Genomic DNA, 23,584 nt, shown 5'->3' with positions numbered 1-23,584 from the left:
ATTCGTTGTGTCGTTTGACGCGCAGGTGCTGTGAGCATGGCCCAAAATATTTCGACCAATCATTAACAGCTAACGACCTATACGGAAGGAAACAATGCGGGGTAGTTTAACGTTATAATCGCACATTTTTTCAACGAAACTGTGAGTTTACGCAGTTTACGTGGGCTATTTACTTGGAGGAACCGGAAGGGAGGAGTAAAGGGCTGCTTCAACGCTTTACCGTCCACCCCCCACCCAAGATGGGAAAAGTAGGAGGGCAAGGAACGACACCTAGGATATAAATTCGTAATCATTTATAATCTTATAGCTATACACAATATGTGGTTTCCTTAAGTATTAATCGACTGAACTTGGTCTTCGTCTTAAGAAAGATTTTATATTAGATGGCTCCAACAGTAAAGAAATTGGCACTCGGCTTATCCTGAAGACTTCTGCGAAGTACCTTGCTTTGTCAGCCACATGTTTTGTCTAATAAGTGAGAATTTTCGGTGCTAGAATCATAGCAGGTTCTTTACACTCATCGCAGGTTCTTCATACTCATCGTATCTACAGCGCCAAACTAAGACTGGGCAGTTTGCCGATGCAATGCTCAGATGATCAGGTCAAATTAGGGTGTACTTTTTAAACTTCACAGTAATATTTCCAAAATATTTTTAAACACTGCTATTTGTCTCGGTATAGGGCGGCCCAGCCAGGACAATCTGTTTGTGCAGATTCTTCCTTGATTTAAAACAAACAGTTTTGAAAAGCAAGTCATCTGATCAGCTCTATAAATATAAAAAACCACCTCCAATCACACACACACACGCACGCACACACACACACGCACACACACATATACAGGGTGTCCCAGCTATCTTTAGCCAAGGGTTAAAAAATACAACATTAGAGGCACGCGAGTGAAATCAGTTGCAAACTGCTGACGGCCGCCTTGCGCACAAAAGACAATTTTTTGTTTTGTAATTAACTAATTTGTTAATTAGGAAGGTTTAACTAAATTGCTAAATATTGACTTTAGGCGAGAAATTCTGCTTGCAAACTTCGAGAGCGTCTTCAGAAACCCCAATTGCATTATTTCCAATAAAGAAAGTCTCACGTATACCATTTTTTCCAAGCTGCAAAGAAAGCCCGCGAAATACAAAAAGAACCACGTGATTAGCGCGCGCGCGCTGCGAGTATGCTGCCCTCAGCCGTGGTTTGAGCAAACGAAATGAGCTGCGGCCGCGACTCGCCGGCTCCGTTGCAGCGGTAGGCCGATAAGTTAAAGGTGGTTTCTTGGCCCGCGCTTGCTACAACTTGCATCGTCACGCGCACCAACTGGCTGGCAACGGGCCAAGAAACTAGAGCTGTGCACGGGCCGCATTTCAGAGCCCGAGCCCGGCCCGGGCCCGCTGACTTTGTCGAAGGCCCGCCCGAGCCCGACGGCAAAGGGCTGCGAGCCCGCCCGGCCCGGCCGCGCATTTACAAAGGCGAGCGAATAAACCCCCCCACAATGCACCGCGCCACGGCGCTCTCTGGGGCTATGCATTTTGGCCGGCCTAATTGTGTCAGGCGGCTGCCAGTCCCCGTGTTTTCGTATCAGCGGAAACACAGCGACCGCGCCTGTGCCTGGCTCTCCATGCCTGGACGACGCGACCATAGCAAACGCCTTACGAATGAATCGGATACTCGTGAACAGACAGTAAATGCTTCGAGAGACGCTGTGCGCACACTTCTCGCTGCCGAAAGCCGTCTCGTCCAGGATGCATTGAAGCGGACACACACAGCCTGCAGCGAAGAACAACTCGACGGACATTGCTCTACTCCACTTGGTAAGTTTTGTTGCTGCTCAGCATGGATCTATTAAAAAGCGCGTTTAAGGCTACGAACGTTGCTCGGGCAGCAAGCGCAGCTTCCACTAGCTAGTGGCGGTGCAAGCGTGCGACCATAAAAGCCTGCGCGCAAACTTTATCGTGCTGCCGCTTCCAAACTTGCGAAGCTAAAAGATAAAAGAAAAGCACGCAGCCCTAAAGCACTGCCTTTAGTGGAATAAATTTAAGAGGAGGAAATTGAACTTAAAATAGGGAGCTCTTCGCGTATATGCTTTTTTTTCATGGCTTCACCGCAATACGGCTCTGTGTTCCAGTGAAGGCAAGGGAGACTCGCACTTATCCGCACTCGTTTGTGGCTTCAGCTTTCTTTCCTCCCGCTGTATATTGTGTGATCTGGCAGTATTGTGCAACCCTCCTGCATGAAATTGTCGAGTGCACTCTATACGGCTCTACTCTCCATGATGTCTACACTTTAACGCTTCATCACAGTAAAAATATATATTATAGGGAGGCTTACTAAAATCACGTCCGCCACTGCAGTGATCACTGTACCCATGCAGAAAAAAAGAACAAAACAAGGGATAACAATTTATTAACAAGAAAAGTGTCCCATGAAGTAAGAACAAGCAAAAGAGGTTTTTGGTTTATTGGTATATCACAAGCATAAACATGTTTTATATATATACACACAGACATTAATGTTTATTGAAGCAAGGTAAATAACTTGTAAATGTGTGCAGAGCAAAGATGACAGAAAATTCTGTAGTGCTTTGAAGTTCAGAAGACAACTGGAAATGAGCAACAGCGCTCTGGCAAAGTGATAACTAGGGATGTGCAAATATTCAAGTTTCGAATTCAAATAGAATAATTCGTTTTGACTTTTGAATAGCTAGTATTTGAAGTTTTGAATAATTCAACACGACGAATATCAAAGACGCGACAAAGGCCAATAGTGCAATTTGATTAGGGTGGGATGGCAAAAACTAACGCTAAAGTCGCTAAACTTCATTAAATTTTCACCTTTCGTTAAAACTTTCATCGATATGCTGGTTCAAAAGTGAGTGCATGTTCATTTTAAAAAAGATTATGTTGTTTCCATGCCTCATGGCTAATGGCCAGGGAACATTCTGTGAGACTCGAACTGCTGGCAACCAAAAATAACCAGCACACTGAGCTCAGGTCTTATAGGCAAGAGGTTCACAAATACTTCAATGAGCCCCTAATCACAAGAAAGGATGATCCTTTAACATACTGCAAAGAGCACGGAGCTGCACTTTATCGAGGTATCGCCATAATCGCTTTGTGATACCTTCCCAACCCTGCTACTGAGGTACCCAGTGAACAGAAAAAAGGTTTTAGTTGATTACCCAGTGAACTGCAGGAAACACCTTAACATCGCGGCAAGAGAGCCTGAAGCCAGGTCATGTGAAACTGCTTGTGTCATGACAATTCATAGTCTTTCGGTAGTAGTCACGCACCGCGTTATGTGTTCGAAGACATGAGCAGATTTTATTTCCTTGTTCTTTCTTTCAATTTCAAATAAAACTTTCTGTATTCGATATCTATATTTGACATTTTCGGCCACTATTCGGCACTATTCGATTCAAGATGAAATTCACTATTTGCACACCCCTACTGATAACAAAAAATCTCAGAGAAACTCGCCATCAAGACAAAGGAAGCAGAAAGGTGTTCTATTTGACATGATTACTATTTCTGCTTTTGTTCTCACAACATCAAGACCACTGTAATATTCTAGAACAGGGGTCGACATGTTCAAGGAAAGACATGCTCTGAGGTCTGCTCACTGGTCTCCTTTTCTGTCTTACTGGCATTGTGGTCACTGCTGCCGTGCAACTAGGCTGTGCAACCAGGGTTATGTTGCTTACATCTGGAGTAACTAAACCTTGACCTCTTTCGCTTTTGTGAGTTACTTTTGTTACATTTGTTCATTTTGCTTAGCTGCCCCATTTGAAATGCGAAGCATTTCTTAGCAGACTGCAGGCTATTTGAGCTTGTCTATCTACGTATCTGTCTAGCCGCCTACGTCTGGGCGCTCTTGTGGTACATCAAAAATTCAGTCAGCCCTCAGTGATGAGGGCTGACAGCACTGAGGACCACACTAGCTCCTAACGGTAAGGCATAGCAAAAGTCAATCATCATGGAATACCACATTGTGACTGCATGACAACATGACTTGACAGCGTGACTTGAATGGGCCACAGCTGGAGGAGCCAAGGGTTGTCCGTTAGTAGGTGCCATTCTTTAACATGACTGTATGCATGATACTGTGGTAGCAGTGCAGAGCCAGATGCTTGCGCCTGTGGCTAAGGTCACCAATTGTAGGGGTATGATGTCACAACAGCCAACGTGAGGAGTCGCTGTCCTCACTTTGATTCAAGGATAGGTGAAGCACCTAAGTGCAGTGGCGGCGATGAGCAGCCTGTATGATGAGCAGCTCCTTTGCTTAGATTTAGGTGCATGTTAAAGAATCCCATGTGGCCTAAATTGATCCGAAGTCACCCACTACGGTGTGCCTCACAATCACATCACGGTTTTGGCGCATAAAACCCTAGAAAGGTTGTTATTGAAACCAGGCTGGCACTGTGCCTAGGGCTGCCATAAAACCCATTAGGCGGGAGGCAGCGACCATTCAATGCAGCCTTGCACTGGGCACATTCTGCTCGACGTTTAGCTTGAGAGAATGGGGCCTCTTCTTTGGCCTGTTGGCAGCTGGCTCAACTACTAGGCGCCTTGCAGGCATCCTCTTAGACCCCCTCGTGAGCCTTGGCCGACGCCTGGCAATGCTGGTTGGCTGCACTCGTATCTGACGAGCCCGGCGACGTCTTGCTGCAGCGGTAGCCTTGAGTGCCAGCATCAGCGCAGTTCCATCCGTGCTGTTTTGCACACGAGCCAGCTCCTCTCCAAGGCCCTTCAGGATCTCGAGGTAAGCCGGATTGTATGCATTCATGGCAGGCACACGCCGTACCTGGGCCTCCAGGAATAGACCTTTTTCAGGCAATCCCAGAACCCCCCGAGGGCGCGCGAAGCACTATGGGAAAAGTGTGTACGGCGAGCCCGCCCGCTGTTCCGTCGCTCGCTGCTCGTTGGCGCCGTGGGAGCACCAAACGAAAAAAAAACACGTCACCGCTGGTTGACTATTATTAAATACTAAGTGCTACCCGTCTGAACGCACCTGCATGTATCTCTACGCATGAAATGCGAAAGAAATGATGCAGTCAGTGTAGGTATATTACCGAGCGGATGTATACTGGATCTAGCAGTTAAGCGGCATGCGAGTTATCACGTGCCGGTATACATGCAGTAAAAACGTGCTATCGTGAGCAATGTGAGCTGGAACACCGAATTCATATTTATTCAATGATTACTTGTTCACAAGCCACTACGGCATTTAATGCCATAGTGGCTCGTGATAGGGTTTAACCAAACTGTAGAGAGGTGTTACAGTGTTCAGGTATACAGATTATTATATTATTTTAATTGACAAGTCATGCGCTGTACAAAGAAGTGAGCACATCCTAAACGTGTTTAAAGAAAAAGGGATTGGACTAGAATTCACTTGTGAGATGCCTTGCTCTGATAATTTGCAGTTTCTTGATACATGCTTATAAGTTTAACTGCGGAGCATGTTCGCGGGCACTATAGCCCGCATTCAGTGAAATCGGTGTTCAATTTCGCGTCGGCGCATTCGAATGTTGTTAAACAAGGAATTGTGATGTCATGATTACGCAAGGCATTGGAAAAAAACTTGCGCACATAAGATGAGCAGTAGTTTCCAGCTGCAAAGTGATCAAAGAGGCGGGATATCCTGCGTATCGTTGTATCAGTTCGCGAAAATCTGTTCGCATGGCAAAGAAAGATTAACACGGACGTTCTCCATCCATAAATAATAAAGAAACTAGAAATACTGCAGTTATTCCACGTATGTATAAGAAGTTCTTCAGTCGCATGGCCTGAAGAATGTAGGGAAGGGATGTGGGGGTGAAGGTTGTGTTTACCGCCCCAAATAAGCTCAGTTGCATTAAGGTCGCAGGGGTCTGCGGTTGGCAAAGAAAAATGCGGTCAGAGGCATGCCGATTGTTTTGTAAATTGTGTAGGAGTTAACCATAAATTTCTCTTTCTTGTGTCCACATGTACATCCGCCAGACTGGTTGATGTATTAATACGTATAAGCGCCTCAGCGTACATCGAAACTCATTGAATGGAGCCGTCTCATCTCGCCTCTCTATATCAGTCATGAAAATGTAATCCCATCTTCGAAAGCACAGTAATTTTGTACCATCAACCTAATCAGACAACGCGAGAAATTTCGGTGGCATATCATGTCACAAATAATGCCACACTTTGTGTCAGTCAACCTTCTCAGTCGTTACAAGACAAGGAATTCTACTTTATTAATCGACTGTAAGCACACGCCTTGGTTGTTTGACTTTTCGTACCTCTTTATGACACGCGCGACACACTCGCATTTTTTAATGCTTTTTTTCACGCGTGCAATAATCTTTCAGTTGTGTGTGAGCGCTGGTTTGTGCATTTCCTTCCTTGTACTGCTCCATTCTTTTTTCGCTCTAAGTATTATTCCAACCTGTAGCTATAGCACCAACGAAGGTTAGTAGGCACTTATAGTTTGTTACATATATGGTGCGAGCGACGCAATGGATGTGTCCCATTTCCCCAAATGCCGACTACACTTTCTAGTGTACTCTTCAGATATCAGAACCTCACACTGTAGTCGTCGACAGTGTCAATGGACGTTGATTCCAAATGCATCCGAGAATCATAGACCGCTCCTGCATTTCGTAGGCAACCGAGCTGTATTTTTTTATTTGTGCCGTAAGGCGCAGTGGGGCTAAAAAAATAAATAAAAGGTGACGCTTCTGAGCCGCTCAACTTAGAGTTACTGTATATGCTTAAAGGTAGCATATACAGTAACTCTAGCTCAACTGGTCCAACAGTGAGAGAGATGCAAATCGTCGAGAGGCCGTAGCAGCTAAGCGCTTAAGTTCGGGATTGAATTGCGCAGTAACATGTTGCACCTTGCCAAATTCACTGTGTCTAAGAAGTCCTGGCATGGCGCAAGCGGAAAGCTACAGCACGAGACACGCGCGCTCGTCGCGGCGGCTGCTGCGGCGTACACACATTTCCCATGAGCGCTTGCGCGCCCGTTGGTGGCGCTCGTGTGCTTGAAAAAGGTCTATTGGTATGCATGTTCTTGGGCCTGCACAGAAAGTGGTGAAGGAAATATTGTTCACATGATACACCACACCAACAAGAACTGCACATTTATTTTGCTGTTCTCTAACTGCAGCCATGGGCTCAGTAATAAAGGTTAAACTGAGGAGTCAGTTTTAAGTGAAGCTTTCCCTGTCTCCTGTTTTGACTGTCCTGCCACTGGTAGTGCTGCCAATCTAAAAAGTATACAGTTTTACTGACTCAGGTAAAGAAACGCTTGACATTTCTTTACATTTACATAGTATATACAGCTGTGTTTTTCAGTATGCTTTGTCTTCATATAGTATTGTGCTATGCAAAGACATGGGAAAATTTTTAGTTTAGATTACTTTTGAAGGGTTTGAACATATTGCAATAATGAATTCGCTTTAGCCAAGCTGCAATGATTTAACAAGTTATGACTCTAATACACATCAGTAATGACACTAATTGTTTCTGTGGACCTACCTATGTCTCTGTCGGCACTAATGGCAGTTCTTGCTTGTGGTTACAGTTGGGGTATGTATGTCCAAATGATCAGTCAGTCGAAACTTGGCGCTCTGGAGTCACAACTGCAGCCAAAGAGTTAAACCCTAACAAAGAGTTAACCCTTCATTAGTCGGATGCTGAATTCAGGGACGTACCTGTCCTAATTCATTATTTAAATGGAATCTATCCTGCACGATTTGCATAAGTATGTCCACGGTGTGCAGATGCACCTGCAGTTAAACATACCACATTGAAGTGCTTCAAAAGCCTCTGGATATGCCTCTTCCGCAGCATGCCGCATACAGCAGAAAAGGCAGCTGCATGAAGCATGGCTTCCAAAGAGGAGATGAGATAGCTACCTGGCTCTCTCGGACAAAAAGTCCAGTGAGCTGACCTTGAAATAAGGGTCTATACCATGATAGCTTGCATTCTCTCTTTTTTCTTCTGCCAATAAAAGTTTTCTCAATAAACCAATGGGATTCTACCTGTTTTGTTGCAAACAAGAAGGGAAAAACACGAAATAACCTACACTTAGCAAGGGTAGATTTTTGGTCTTGTTGGTGCGACGTATTCATAGTGTTAAGCATGGAACTATTAAGACTAAGACAAGACAGAGAGTGTTTGTATTACTCCATGTTTCATCTCTGTCATGTTCCGTGCTTGACACTATTAATATCCTACTTTGTCTCTTTTCACGATTTCACGATCAGCACATGATGATGATCATAATGCCTGTGGCCACATCCCCTTGATGTTGCAGGTCAATAGCCAGAGCTGGATCAGGCCAAAAATAAAAATAAGCTTTAGGAAAAAAATGATAAAACATGGAGAAAAGGATATTACACCCTGAAAAGTACAAAATCAAAACCTTGGATTCCTGAGCAGCATTACTTTCTGCAGGTGCTAAGGCCAGTGACACAAGTTCACGTGAAGTAATAAAATGCCTTAATATCAACCCAGTCGGACCTTTTCGGTTTCAAAGGAGAGGGCAACCCTAACTTGTCAGCAGTTGAGATTAACAAGAAAGATGTTAGATCATATGCACATTATGCCAGGATCTTTTTTGTTTGTGTGTTTGTGTCTGTGTGTGTAGGGGGGGGTGCTCGATGTCAACATATACGTTCTTGTATCAGTTCTTGTATCACTCCAGTATGCTCTGACCTGTTCCTGGCAGTAGGCGATTGTAAATTAGCCCAACAAATGAAGGGCTTTGACATATTAGCTTGTTTTAGATGTGTAGATGGTTCCTCGATATACAAATCAGGTTTGAAATTCACCACATGCGCTGGCATTATAACACTATAGGAAAGAAAGAAATCCCAAGCTTCTAGTGAAACCACTCGAAACTCATCAAATGAGGCATAGCTTTCTACAGCGAAATCTGTTATGAGATCACAACAATGGCCGTTTTTGGCGCCATAGTTGTCTGCTGCCGGCGATGTCCGTAACCACGATCATGCAAAATAAGATAAAAAAATGAAAATTGAAAAAATATCTAGTATGGAACGGGGCTCGAACCTGGACCCTCTCCGTGGCAGCCCAGTGTTCTACCACAGAGCCATGCCACTGCTTCAAACTTCTTTGCATAAAGACCCTACACAGGCTTCATGCCGGGAAGAAATGACATTAACATGTGTAATATAGTGTGGTAAAAGAGTAAAATAAGAACCAGGCGTCGCCCAATGCAAATTGTGTAGACAGGTGTTGCACAATGTGAATTGCGTAACTAGTGGGTCATTCAATGCTTCCAACTCATTGCAAAAGGCTCTGGCATAATTCTTCATCAACATCAGCCACAGCATCAACAGAGTGCACATAATGCCTTGCAGATGTGTAACGGGTACCTTGCTTCTCCGCAGAATGATAAATAATGGCGCAGTCGGTGCTTCCCAACTTGACAAAATTATTATTTATGGCGTAGTGGCAAGTGTACTTGTATTAGTAGCCCCAAGAGAGTTTACAACGGACTGTAGAAGTGCTGCTCTTCCAACTTTTGCTGTGACTGTGCTGTGCTTTCTGCACAGGCCTGGCGTTATTTATGCATCTGGCGAGCAGTGAAAGAGTCCTGCCATCATCTTCTAGAGCATGGGTCTCAGCCGCATGCAGCCCGCCAACCTTTCGCTAGCAGCCCGTAGCCCACGCGTGACAGTTTTCCCATATTTTTTGATGACTTTTGTGACTTTGCTAAATGGTGCTGGCATTATTTTCTTGCCTGTCGTGATTAATAACACTTTGTTCGGGTAAGCCACACAAATGTGAATGGTCATAAGCATTTTTTTTTCATCAGACACCTCATGCGGTCACCTTGTGTTGAAACATCACCGCAGAACAAAAACTAAACTTAAGGATCGGCGTCCAGATATTAGTCATTGTGGAGATTGGTATAGACATGTTTCTCTATTCCTGATGCCAAATACCCTTAAGAAATGACCAATATAAGAGATATGGGAAAGGCTTCCCTTCAAATGGCAATGTTAGCTGACATTTTACTTACACTCCCCCACTCCCTCCCCACGCAGTTCTGACATTTTCACTGTCACTGCCCTTTGTAAGATTAAATTTCATAACTGCAGTCCGATAGCTGATGTGAGTTTGAGACCCCTGTTTTAGAGCATAGCCTTAAACCATCAGTTTAAAAGATTAAAAAGCAGTGGCTATTCCCAAAGCATGCTCGTAGGAATCAGTGAAAATTAAAAAAAAAAGAAACCGAAAACCAATGCGCCACCGAAGAAATAAGGACACACTGACCTCAGCAAAGCAGCAGTTGTTCTGTTTTTGTACAGCATTTTGCACTATATGAAACAAGCAGGGCGAACATGCAGTGTCAGTGTTTTTTTTTTTGTCTTCAGCGCTTCATAAGCTTTAAGGGATTCTGCAAAGCAGTGAACAATAACTGAAGAAAAAGTACACAACAAACCACCGAGACCCCCTTGTACTATGTGCTAAGAAGGTTGTGTGCAGTATTGCCCTAACCTGCGGTAAAGAATATACATGATTTGCTCCTTGCATGGCCGAAGCTTATCTGTATGATGGAGCCCTGTGTGTCAGAATTGACGTGTGCTCAGATCCTGTACCTGTTAAGTCGGGCATTCCACAGGGTCTGCGCTGGGCCCTTGTTCTTCTTGATATCTCGTTAAAAGTTAAGCTCTATGTTGATGACTGCACAGTCTATCACAACATTCAGAATCCTAGTGATCAGGCTCTACTTAACAATGCTTTAGCACAAATTGCAGTGAGGTGCACAGATTGGCAAATGAAAATAAACATTAAAAAATCTGTTGCAATGACTGTGACACAAAACGACAGCCATTAAGCTATCACTGCATAGGCGGCAGGTCTCTTGCTGTTTTAAACAGATATAAATACCTCAGGGTGACAGTAACGTCGGATATGAAGTGGAATGAACACATATATTGAAAGGTGTGCGGAGGGCTATGTGGAAACTTGGTTACTTAATAAGAAATATGCGGCTATGTACACACGAGGTTAAATTAATAGCGTATAAAACTGTAGTCCATCCTGTAATAGAATATGCATCGATAGGTTGGGGCTCATACAGTCAAGGAAACACAAACAAACTAGAAACTGTCCAAAAGAAAGTGGTTAGGTTTGTATATCGTTCTTATAGCTGGCGCACTTCTGCTAGTGCTTTGGTAAAAAAAGCAGGTCTAGAATTCCTACAAAAGTGGCGCCAACACGACCGGTTAAAGAATTCATGCACCTGTTATTCCATGATAAACTTGGTATACATAAACACACTTACATATAGCCAGTGTCCAGGTGAGCCACCCATTCACACCACAGTAAAAAAATAAAAGAATATCCCTGCCACACTGAAACTTGCAAAGTTGTTTTTTCCAAAGGCAATTTGTGAATGGAACCGCCTGCCAGCCGGCGTTGTGGAATGTCTAACTACTGATTCTTTTGTACAAATTCTTCATTTGTAATCGCTTTGACAATAATTTACAACCGTTATAGTTTCAAATGTTGTCCATATGCCTTACACTTAATTGTTTTTTTTTTGTGAGCACATTATAACTCTTTTCTTTAACCCCTTTTAGTTGACATGACATGTCTATCGCATCTTCACGTTCTTTTTTTTTTTTCTTTTACGTGAGAAGAAGTTCTGTCATCTTTCTCCAGTCAGTTTGCGCATACCATGCTCTAAAAATTGCATATATGCTTTGTATCTCACTCTTCAGGAACGTTTTTTTTTCTTGTTCTTTTCGATTCATGTGACACAATTGTTGTATCTTGATTTGTTCACTTCGTTTTGTTCTTGTAACTCCCACTCCTGCTTACAGCCTCATCTAGAGGCTAGCAGTACTGTATGAATAAATAAATAAATAAATAAATAAATAAATAAATAGGGCATACAGGACGCTGTATTAATAAACGTCTCCTGGAACACAGATACCCCTGCCAACAATTGCAAGCAGCAGGTCACCTCGTTGCACACTGAAAACGATGCTGTACACCAAAGTTCCGTGACACGTGTTGCTTGCACATTGCAGTGACAAAGATACCAGGGAGATAAAAGAAACCCTTTTCATCATAGGGGCAAAAGAGCAATGCATCAGCACACCCTTGCTGTTGCATTTAACGCAAGCAGAAATAAAATTTCTAGAAAGTGATATACACTGATCCGCCAAAAATTTGTCTGTGCTTAATAAGGCATATGCTATGTTCTGGCATCATATTTGTTTTCTTTTTTGCCTTTTTGCTTTTTTCTGCCCTTTACCTTAACCCTCGAACCTGATTGTTAAACTACCTTTGACACTTCACAAGATGTGAATAAATCAGTTGTCAGTTTGCACACCAACTGTCCTGTAATCCCTCACGAAAGAAATCGTGAAAGACCACCAACTAGCCCAATTCGTCACTCTGCTAAACCTTTATTACTCCTTGCCAGAATTGTTAAAATGTGTTAATGGCTGTATTAACAAACAAGTGCAGGAAACTGTTTTTACTGAAATGTGGTGGTTCAATGGTGGCTCTTCTAGAAATTTTTTCCATGTATTTAAAGTCGACGCTGGTAGGTTGGAAGGAAGGCATTTATGTGCAGAAATCGGGGATATGTATTGGTTCTAAGGTTGCTCTGATACTTAGTGATTTATAGCTTAGCAAGATTGAGAAGCGGTTAGAAGGTGCCTTAGATAATTCTGTAAAGGTTTTTTTTTATGTGCACGATTACTTGATTTTTTGTAGCGGTGAGGACATTGACTCTGTGGTTACCTCAGTGAGCAAGAAATTTGAAATAAATGGAGGAGGGCTGAACTAAAGAATGCCCTTGGAATAATGGAATGCAATTTTTATACATTTCTGTAACATTTCAGAAGAACCGCACCTGCTGGCGGCAGTATTCTCCTAGATAGTCAAGGCCACCATTTCACTTCTCGTCAAAGCATTTTAAGGTTGTAAAAAATGGTATAGCCATGTCGTGCCTTAAATTTTCCCTCAACAATTCATGTGAGCACAAAGCGAGTTCTAGCTTTAAAGCACAGCTTACACGTCTTTTATATGTGGGTTATCCTTGCATTGCAGTGGCCACTGTCGCTGAACGCTTAACCCTTTCAGCCCTGGCGTCCTATAAAAAGGACACGAAGAAAAATTGCTATAAATTGTGACATAAATTACTAAAAAATTATAAAATGTGTCTGTGGTATCCTCAATACACCTGTGCAAACATAGGTAGTAGTTTTTCTATCATCATCTTCCTCGGAAGTCTACAATGTCGAAAACAAGATGGCGGAAGGAGAAAAAGACGACAAACGCCGCAACCAAGTATTTGATGACATTTTACTGAATAACTATTTTCTCTGTAGCTATCGTAATTTTCTCTGTTGTTTCTAAAGTGCTTGACGGCATATTTACAAAAGGGGCCTTCCCTAACATTTCTGCTTAGGCCGCTGCAATGAATAATCTTCATGTCCTAAATATAGGACACCAGGGCTTAGTGGTTGTGAGATCTTTGAATGCACTGCATGATGACCCGAGCCGTAGCGCGTGTGTCTGCTTCCAATTTCTTCTTATTCTCCCCCGGGAAATCAGCCTGCATTTCTTTCTAATTTCCAAGGGGGTCCCAACACCGAGATTGTACATAATTGATCCGAATACGTTTGCTGCAGTGTAATAATGGTGCATGAGAGGGCTTGAAGATAACGAGGATGAAGTGCAGTTCTATCAGCTTACCCATGCAGGAACGGCCAGCAATAAATGCGGCACACCAAAGGAGGATTCGGCAACTTATTATGATTTTAGGTCTTACAAGGCGTCCAATAATTAGATATTGGCCATTCAAGTGCATTGAAGAGCACTGTGTCACGAGTGCAAAAACTTGCTTTTGGACCTTTGAGACGCAGTAGCTCATATATGGTTGCTGGCATGCTAGCTTCACAACAATTTCAGGTGTAAACACAGTAAAATAAATAGCAATATAGAAATTCACATATTTCCCTTCACAACCACTAAGCCCTGGTGTCCTATATTTAGGACATAGCGCTATTTTTCTCATACACTGATGGGATGCTCAGAAAAGATTATTTTCGTGCTCTTCAGGTGATGAAAAAAGAAATATCCACAAGAAAAAAATATCTACCCATTAAAAAAAATTCAGGGCTGAAAGGGTTAAAGAAGTCCATTTTGTTAGGAGCGAGCATGACTGCAGAAAGCAATAGGAAGAAACGTGGCATAGGTATTCTTTACATTCCTGCATATCTCACAGGCTAAAGAAAGTGGGAAGTTAGTACGGCATTAATGTTGTGTTTACAGCTTCCAATAAGCTAGGCAAGTTTTGTACAAGTTGACAGCGAGGTGACAACAAGTGGCAGGGGCGTAGCCAAGGGGGGGGTTGGGGGGGTTCAACCCCCCCCCCCCCGAAATTTTTCAGTTTTGCTTGCGTATATATACACGCACACATACAAACGCACGCACGAACATACATAAAGTATGGTTGAACCCCCCCCCCCCCCCCCGAAAAAAATTTCTGGCTACGCCCCTGACAAGTGGACTAACAAATGTTTCGTAAAACACACCAACAAATTTAGGTTCCTTTTAGCTGTGGCCGCTTCTATGTAGGACATGGGGGCCACTGTGTTAACGAGAGATTATTGGAACATAAAATATCGCTAACCGAAGGCTCAACGTCTATCCTGTTTTTACATTGTCGAGAGTGTAAGTGCATGCCAAAATTCGATGAATGCACAGTTTTGTGCAGGCACAGGAATGAAGAATCACGTGGTAGCGCATGTGTGAGCCAAGCTCACAGATCTGAAGTGGAGACCGGGCAGGTAGATGTGCTCAAGTGTCATTTTAGACTCTGTATGCCGTGGCAAGAAAAAAAAATTGGGGAAGCTTGCACTAGGCCGTGCAAGGCTTCAAACAGCATAGCTGGGCGATTCTGAAGACTAATCTGGTTGCTTCTAGGTTGTTTCTAGGCCTTAGCTTGGTGACACCGATGTCTGAACTCCACCGATGACACCAATGTCCAAACTCCAGAGACAGAACCTCGTGCTGAAACCAAGCGTTCGCACCTCTCATAGATCTACAGGCACGTCATCATTGGCGTAGGCCTTCTATCACTTCGGGGTCTTCTTGCTGCCGCCGTTGCCTTTCCCGTTCCTTCTCATAGTGCGGGAAAAGATGCGATTCTTCGGGATACTAGGGAACGGGAAAGGCAACGACTGCAGCAAGAAGACCCCGAAGCAATGGAAGGCCTATGCCAATGATGACGTGCCTGTAGATCTATGAGAGGTGCGAACGCTTGGTTTCAGCACGAGGTTCTGTCTCTCGAGTTTGGACATCGGTGTCACCTAGCTAAGGCCTACAAACAACCTAGAAAACAACCTAGAAGCTCGTTGTACATACTCGGGGTCTTCGGCTCGCCGCCATCGCTTCGCAGCCATTTCTTGGGCTAACTGTTGCCTTCTTCATTTTTAGTGGACCAAATTTACCAAATATCTGTGGTACATACCAGTTTATGATGATAGTTTTTTTGTTCGCCGGACAAGGAAGGATTTGCTAAACAGCTTGGCTGTTAAAAAATTTCGGGCGGGGGGAGGTCATGGGCACGGTCTGCCATCTTCCAGATCACCCTGCCAAGCACCGGTGTGAGTTTGAAAACCATGATAAAAAAAAAACTGCCAGGCCTGCGCGGAACGTACAGTACAGTAACAGCGAAAGCTGGAAGAGCAGCGTTTCTAGAGCATTTGTTTAAACACTCTTGGGCCAACTACTACAAGCACACTTGCATGGTACCCACTACACCATAAATCATCATAATTTTTGTGTAGTGGGGAAGCGTCCACTATGCCATTATTCGTCGTTCTTCAGAAAAGCATGGTACCCGCTACACACTTGTAAGGCATTATGTGCACTTTGTTGATGCTGTGGCTGACGACGATGAAGAAATATGCCTGAGGCTTTTGTAATGGGTTGGAGCATTAAACGACCCACTCGTTACGCAATTTGCATTGTGTGATACCCTGTTGTTCTGAAACGCTTTATTACGCATGTTAACATGATTCCTTACCCGACATGAAGCCTGGATATGGTCAGTTTGCAACGGAGTTTCAAGCACCGGCATAGCTCAGTGGTAGAATGCTGGGCTGCCACGCAGAGGGTCTGGGTTCGATGCCCATTGTGTCTTCGGCATTTTTTATTTATTTAGCTTTCTTCTTATTTCGTGCAATAGTGGTTATGGACACCGGTGGCAGTGGACAACTACGGCACCAGAATCAGACCTTGTTGTGATCTCGTAACAGCTTTCGCTGTAATAATAAGCTTATCTAAAAGGGCTAGAACGGCTTGAGGTAAAGGTTGCATATGATAGAGTAGACACTAAGGCGCGTCATAGATTAAAACTGGAGTCATATAATCAGTAAAATTAGTATCAAAGAGCAATAAGCATAATGTTCTGGTAAAATGATACGAAAGTGATGGTGGGGGACATAGGTCGGCAAAAAATTGGAGCTCACTCGGACTCAGACTCGCCAAAGCTTTCCTCAACCGGACTCACTCGGACTCACTCACTAAACCTTTTCTCAACCGGACTCACTCAGACTCAAACTCACCAACATATTACTCAGCCCAACTCACTCAGACTCATGGCTTCACCTGAGTCTGAGTGAGCCCAAGTGAGTCGACTCATGAGCCCGTTGTCGTAAAATTGACTTTTTCGATCATGGTGTCAATCCTCTTTAATGCCAATATCTCACATAATCAGTGCTCTACAACACACCTTTTGATCTTGTACCTTCAAATACGAGCTATCATTATATATCATATATCATCATTATCATATATCAATCCAGTAAAGACATCTTTATGAAATACGCGACTCACACGAGATATTTTTATCAAGAACTTCCTATGAAAGAGTTTTCGGGGGGAGGTCATGGCACCCCTTCCCCTAACTCATGCCTCGGATCAATAAATATTGAGATGGCCCATGAATACTAGTGTGAATAGACTTGAGTATAAATGTAAGCCGACATGAGGTTGATAGTAATGATGAAGATGAGTAGATAGGACCATAAATTGGCAACAAAACGTGGAGCTCACTCGGACTCACTCAATAAATATATTTTGCGCTTAGGGCTCACTCGGACTCAGGCTCACCAATATTTTCCTCAACCGGACTCACTTGGACTCAAACTCGCCAAAATATTACTCACCCGGATTCACTCAGACTCATACTTGTGGCCTGATTTGAGTCTGAGTGAGTCGATTCATGAGTGACTTTGCCAACCTATGGTGGGGGGTCAAGTGGACGGTTGTATTTCAAGGTGAAAGTGTTAGATGCCTCATCAAATGGGAAAAGTGACTGTCTGCAGTGGCAGCAACAAGAACAATGCGAATAGCCACGTGATCATAAATTAAGGCTTTATGACATCGTCATAATGTTGCAGATTAGCAGTATTTGCGACGTCATATAAGATGACATTACGTGACGACATAACATGAAATTATCACATGGTCAAAAGTGTGCTAATCCTGCAAGCAGTGCAAAAATACATTAGGTGCAGAAAGCTTTCAGGTGGTGGGGGCAAGGATCAATACATCGGCTGTGCAGAAAAAGACGGCTGCACAATTAATCCCAAGTTTACCAACACAGTCAGTGAGATTGCCTCTCTCAGACCCTGAATCTTTTCTGCCCTTTCACCAGATGTTGTGCCAGAAATACATACTATATTGCACATTACACTTTTTTGTATTAGAAAGTGATACCAATAAGACATATTTGCAAGAAAATAAAGTAAAGCATGTACATGGATAGAGGTACATAATAGTGTGATGCACTTAATGAAGTGCCAGTGGGGAAAATAATAAGGTAAATAATAAAAGAAAGAGAGTTTAGCATAGTTTATCGAAGGCAAGTGGAGGAGGGAGATGAGTTGGAGGTTGCAGACATGCTAGGGAAGGCCACCAGCTACACTGTTTCCCAACTCAGCACAACACTGGTGCGTAGCTGCCCCAATTTTTTTTTTTTTAAGACACAGGGTGAGGTAAATTTCTTTTATTATTGAAATTTGGTTTTTCTCTTTTTTTTTGCTTCTGTGAAATAAGGCCTTCCTTAACAATGTCCAGTGCCCCACACATTTTACCGCATTTTGATTGAGCCAAAATCACAAGGTATCCGAGACCAGCTGGCGAGCAGCCGCACCCCCTTAGGTCGTGTAGAAGCTGAGCTTTCTGCCTCAAGCGAATTTTAGGGGCGAAGCTCCTTAAGGCGGCACCCGTTCGTCCCTCGTAGTCGTCGTAGTAGTCGTAGTGCGTAACCAGTCTTACGGTTTGACCTCCAAGGTGGTGCCGGTGGGAGATTTCTCCTGTGCGTTGTTGAACAATAAAAAATTCGCAGCGTGCGCGTTAACTAAAAGCCGAATTCTTCTGTCTCTCATTCCCCATTAGCAGCCATTGGCATGTTCCAGTAGGAAACGTTAGTAGAAGTAGAAGTGTAAGTGTTAGCTAAAAGCCGACTTCTTCTGTCTCTCATTCCCATTAGCAGCCATTGTTTACCTCCAAGGTAGTGCCTGGTGAGATTTCTCCTGTGCGTGATTAAACAATAAAAATTTTGTTCAAAACGCCGTTGATTGATGAAATAAACCAACGAAAGACGCCAGATGTTTTGTAAAAGCAAAACGAAAGAACGCCAGATGTTTCTAAAGCAAAACGAAAAGACGCCAGCTGCTTAACGAAAGACGCCAGATGCTTTCTAAAGCAATGGTTTTCTAAACAATGAAAATTCACAGCGTACATGTAAAATTAAAGTGAGCTGCAAGTCGTCATTACTCATCGAACCTTTAGTATAAACGCGCCCGATCTCACGTCGGTGATGATGTACTGGGCAGAATTCACGGAAGATTCACGGTTTACCAATGAACCTCCGCAGCTTCGCCCACTCATCATCATTCACTCCGTGGATATGCTGTGATTTTTTTTAAAAAAACAATACTGGTGGTTTCTCTGAGCTTAGCAGGTTTTTAAAGTCAGTCTGGCTACCTAAAGGCACATGGTACAGATTTTTTAATACTCGCGGCATTTACCAAGTCCACTTGCCTTGTGTGTGTGAGACATGGTTCTGTGCACTTATCTTGAGTTTATTTGCACCTTTGTTGATTTCGTTGCAACGGCAAAAGATATGCTCGTGTTGACAAAGTCACCGTTTGGAGAGTGTAGTATAATTGGAAATATACACGGTTCAGCTACTAACAGAACGAGACTGGGAGCACTCGTGCAAGCAAGCTGAAGACCGTGTCGCCACAAGGACAAAATGTTACCTGTAATGACAATGGCTGTGCTTTGATTGATCATTGCTCATTCATTGGCGCATATTTCAAGTCTCCCGAAAAGGAGAAGGGTGCGCTTGCTCAGGTAGGGGTGCTTGCTTGGTATTTTACGGTAGTAGTTTCCGAGGAAATTGGTCTTAAATGCGCCTTAAAATACATGGGAGGTATAGGGCCTAGCCTGTGCCCTTAAGTTTAAGAGCTTGTTATATGGGCCAAGGAGGAAAATTTCAAACAGAAATATTTTACTATATGGTATAACTTGCAACTTACTCATATTCAAATCCTAAATTCAATATAAGTTTGCTTCAACTTCGCTTCACACCAAGAAAGGGACATTGCAGGTATAACAGCACAAAGGGACACTGTCAAAAGTAGACCAGACGACACTAGCGCAAGTGATATTTGCACATGCCTAGTTCTCGTTCGTAAAACTGTTGTGCAAGGTCGTTGGATCATAATAAAACTGCTCGTTTTTCTTTGTACTATGTTATATATTCAATTCTAACTACTTTATTTCAAATTATTCAACCAAATTACTTTCCTTAAAACCTCACATTTACAGTTTGCCAGTCACTAGACTTGGGAGTTCTTGCTTCTTCTGGCTGGGCTGGACAAGTGTGTGAAGAAGTGGCCGAAAATCCCATGCATGTTTTCTGACAGAGCAGACTGCTGCAGGCCCATGTTACACTTAAATGTTGAATGGGAGAACTGAAGGTTACCCAGCATACAAGTTGTCAAGTTTCGTGCATATTGGGAATTCACTATGAGCAGGACTGGACATTTCTAATCGATTTCCTGTATTTTTAATGCAGTGAAGCTATCTGTAATGTTCTGGTAAAATTGTTAAAGCGAAAGACTTTTACTTGGGGTGCTGCCTCACATCCTTGAATAACTTTGTGACAGGGTCTTGAAAGTCCTTGCATTTTGGCCTTCAAAACTTGCATAAGCTTTGAAAAACTGAATTACTCATAAGCACTAGTTAAGCTAGAACTGAGATATCTTCAATATACCACATCCACCAGAATCTTCTGATGGTCTCGTCAAGCTTTGCCGATGCCCATGGGGTGTGGAAGAAACCAAGTAATGCAAACAAAACACAGTTTTACTTCATTTGTATATTTATTCACTTATTTATAAATAATAAAATCACCAAACTTGATTTTAATGACTTTGGTACAATAATCACATACATGGCAGTAACAACACACTAATAATGCACATGAATCAATCTCTTTTTTTTTTTTTGCTTGCAAATGGTGCTTTCATGGCTTATCGAGCCACCTTTGCTGCTTTTCAATGCACATGCACTCTCAATCATTGCCACGCACCTCCACATGGCAGTCCTCATGCGCCCGTGCAGCATTAGAAAAATGTGAGCCACGTTAACTTAATAGTGTACGCCCATAGCTGACATGTATCTCCATGTGCTGTGCCCTATAGATGTGCTGCTTGCTGAAAGTATACCTGGATAAGCTTAGTGATAGAAATTTGTGTCATCAAGAGCACAATTCCATTAGCAATGCATAGCATTGTGTGCATTTTTTTGTGGGGTCCTCTCTTTGGTGTGCTGCTTGTGTGCTTTGTATTCAATTTTATGCCTTCTCTTTGACTTGTGTTATGGTGCTGATACATCTAGGATTTCTGACTGTTTCCATTTCCTCATTTTCCTTCGCAAAGCTAGAATAAAAAGTCACTAGAGAGCAAGTCGCAGAACTCGGTACTTAAAAACACTTTGGTATCTCCTCCACTTACAGGCTGACCACCAATAAAGTGTGAATCTGGGTCCTTAAGGAGCTTGAACACCATCAGGTGCCAATGCTCTGCTCATTGTGGACAAGTACTGCGACGAGGACAGCACCTGCCTTCGTGCAATATTTCTGGATGCTTCTTCATTGTGACTAATGTGAAACTATTGTGCAATTTAACCTTTGTTTACTTCACTAAAATAATAAATGAACCCAACAATTACAAGAGCAAGCTTGGAAGTGTTGAGACTTCATATTACTTTGACTAAAAATAATAAAAATATAGTTTTTTAATGCAGGAAGTTTTTGCTTTTGTTTATTCCAAAACAGGCCAACTGCATCTCTTAAAGGCCAACTCCGGCGATTTTTTGGCCATGTCAAAGTAATGGTGCTTTTATGTTCCTGAGACGCTCCTGTTACGGGCCCGATAGCAGAAATACTCAGCAAATTGGAGAATAATTTTAAATAAGCAAAAAAGCGCAACACCGAAACCGAAACCCAACCGAGTGTACTGTCTACGTATGACGTAGACGTTGTTACGAACGAACTGGAAGTCGTGCAAGGCATGCCGGTGACGCCGACGCGGAGTATGAAAACTGACAGCCGGGACAACCAGCGAAGCGCCAGCCGAACCAACGCTGTCTGTCGCCTTGTGCACAGCAGACGCTCGCTGTAGCGGCCGAAGCGCCGAAGTTAGCGGTGCCCTCAGGCTGCGTCACTTCCGCCGCCTTACCAATACTGACGTCACAGACGCAATGTTGCCAATAATTGTGGGAAGCCAGGAGGGCGTTTGCAGACAATCTTTAATATTCATTTGCAAACAATCTGCGCATGTCTCAAGCCTGTAATTTGGCATAAATGACGGAAACGTGCAAAGGAACGTACCCAGCGAATTTCATTGAGATCCATCGACCTCGAAAAATCGCCGGAGTTGGCCTTTAAAGGAGTGTAGACACCTAAAATCGGACTGTAACTCGACATGAAAAGGACTGCATCATGAGCGTTCAGTGCTTGCAAGGAATGCCGTGAGGAATATTAACCGTTTGACACGCTATGTACACAATTGTGTACACCACTCGATTTTGCTATTTGTATCAACTAGGGGCTAAGAAACATCAAGATATATCGAGCTTTGGACGAATCGAACCTCCTGCGTAATACACTTCTCTTCATTTAACTTCATTTTGCAGTCTACTGTTGTGTATTTATTTATTTACCCTCAAGGCCATAGGGCATTATAGAGGGGAGTGGTTACCAAGCAGACAAGAAATAAAATGCAGCATGAAAATAAGTTATTCAACAAACAATAAACTCGCCATTATACAATGTTAGCTGCGTAAGGACAAAAGGACAACGAACACAACACAATAGGAACATAGTACATACTGTGGAAAGTATAATTTTCCTTTGCTCGAAATGTACATAACCAAGAATCAATTTTAACAATATTTCTAGCCTAAAATTTCATTCTATTTATGCCAAAAGAGAACATCAACGTCTTCAGGATAAATAGATATTTAATTACTACTTAATTAGGACGAGTTACTATAACACCTAAATTGATATATTATGACAACATTTTCGTTGCAATAGAATATTGAGTGCCGTCAAATAATGTTGTGTCAGTTTGACACGTTTACATGCAGTTCTTCATAGGTGGCGTCTGAAAGGGGTAAGTGAAGAGGTGACTTTTATTTATTTTTTTTATTTCAGGAAACCCCCGAACACCCTCACTGGGAGGGTATTACACAGGGGGGTAGCAAAAGAAGAAAAGATACAATACAGAGACAGCAAACATAAAAATTAGCAAAAATAACAAGACTTCCTTAAGCATACTGAAAAAAGCAACATAATAACGCAAGACATATTGAAAATATTGAAAAAGATATTTAAAAACGCAACATAATAATGCAACACAAGATAACAGAATAACATAATACAGTACAAAATAAGAATCAAATGGGTAATTGAGAACAGAGCAGAACATTAAACTTTAAGGTTTAAAAGGTCATTAAACTTCTGAATTTTGCTTTCTATTGCAATTTTACGAGGCAGCTGGTTCCATTCAATGATGGTTTTTGGTATGACTGAATTAGCAAAAGATGAAGTACGGCATGTGATGTGTTTGATCTTGAGAGGGTGATGACGGTGTGGAAAGATGGCTAAGGGTGACTGAAAAAATCGTCATGAAGGAACGGATGATAATAAATTTTATGAAAAAGAGATAAAACGGGCAAGTTTACAATGATGGAAAGGTTATCAAGACCTGCACAATCTTTAAGGTAGGTCACCACCTTCAAAACAGAATTTTTTTGAATTCGACATTTTCAAGCTCCTTGTCTAATCAAGAATATTTAGCAAAAAAATTATGTAGTTATCTTAAGCCGTTCGACAGTTCTGACCATTTTTCCAACCTAAGACGCATTCGAAACCGAAACTGAAGGTTTCTGATTCCACAACACCTGCCATGTCGTCATAAATGTTTTCCTTATACATATTACATAATGCTAAGTGTCTAAGT

The 23,584-nt window shown here is 42.7% G+C and overlaps 1 long non-coding RNA gene across 2 annotated transcripts in view; it reads left to right on the top strand.

Moving 5' to 3' along the window:
• Nucleotides 1-1,579: 1,579 nt before the first annotated feature.
• LOC119386427 (uncharacterized) overlaps nucleotides 1,580-23,584 on the top strand; it is a 30,960-nt gene continuing 8,955 nt past the window's right edge. Inside the window, exons 1-3 of one of the 2 annotated variants that reach the window (XR_005182247.2) lie at nucleotides 1,580-1,811; nucleotides 4,572-4,758; nucleotides 21,073-21,357. This is a non-coding gene — a long non-coding RNA (uncharacterized LOC119386427). Of the gene's footprint in view, nucleotides 1,812-4,571; nucleotides 4,759-21,072; nucleotides 21,358-23,584 lie in introns of those variants that run through there. The other variant, XR_007415305.1, reaches the window with a different exon arrangement.

Source organism: Rhipicephalus sanguineus, chromosome 3 (assembly GCF_013339695.2).
Source record: "Rhipicephalus sanguineus isolate Rsan-2018 chromosome 3, BIME_Rsan_1.4, whole genome shotgun sequence".
Lineage (NCBI taxonomy): Eukaryota > Metazoa > Arthropoda > Arachnida > Ixodida > Ixodidae > Rhipicephalus > Rhipicephalus sanguineus.
Note: the sequence above shows the minus strand (reverse complement) of the source record. Positions and strands in the feature narration are given on the sequence as shown.